The 233-nt window shown below is 43.8% G+C and overlaps 1 non-coding gene across 1 annotated transcript; it reads right to left on the bottom strand.

Annotated features, from left to right (window-relative positions):
* Positions 1–100: 100 nt before the first annotated feature.
* Trnar-ucg (transfer RNA arginine (anticodon UCG)) lies at positions 101–173 on the bottom strand. Its single transcript has one exon. It is a non-coding gene; the product is annotated as a tRNA-Arg (tRNA).
* Positions 174–233: the final 60 nt, after the last annotated feature.

Genomic DNA, 233 nt, shown 5'->3' with positions numbered 1-233 from the left:
TGGTGTCTATGAATGGCCACAACTAAATAGGCCCCTAACAGGATGAGCGGTGGTACCGTAGTACCACTTTAGCGAAAGGTTTATAAAAGAAAAAGACTTTCGACCACGACGAGACTCGAACTCGCAATCTTCTGATTCGAAGTCAGACGCCTTATCCATTAGGCCACGCGGCCGTCGGTATGCGCAGGTTTAGAATAATATATATATTTCATAAAATAAATTACGCATGTGGG

This window comes from Octopus bimaculoides, unplaced genomic scaffold (assembly GCF_001194135.2).
Source record: "Octopus bimaculoides isolate UCB-OBI-ISO-001 unplaced genomic scaffold, ASM119413v2 Scaffold_346504, whole genome shotgun sequence".
NCBI classification, from domain to species: Eukaryota; Metazoa; Mollusca; class Cephalopoda; order Octopoda; family Octopodidae; genus Octopus; species Octopus bimaculoides.
The sequence above is the reverse complement of the archived record's forward strand: the minus strand, read 5'-3'. Positions and strand labels throughout refer to the sequence as shown.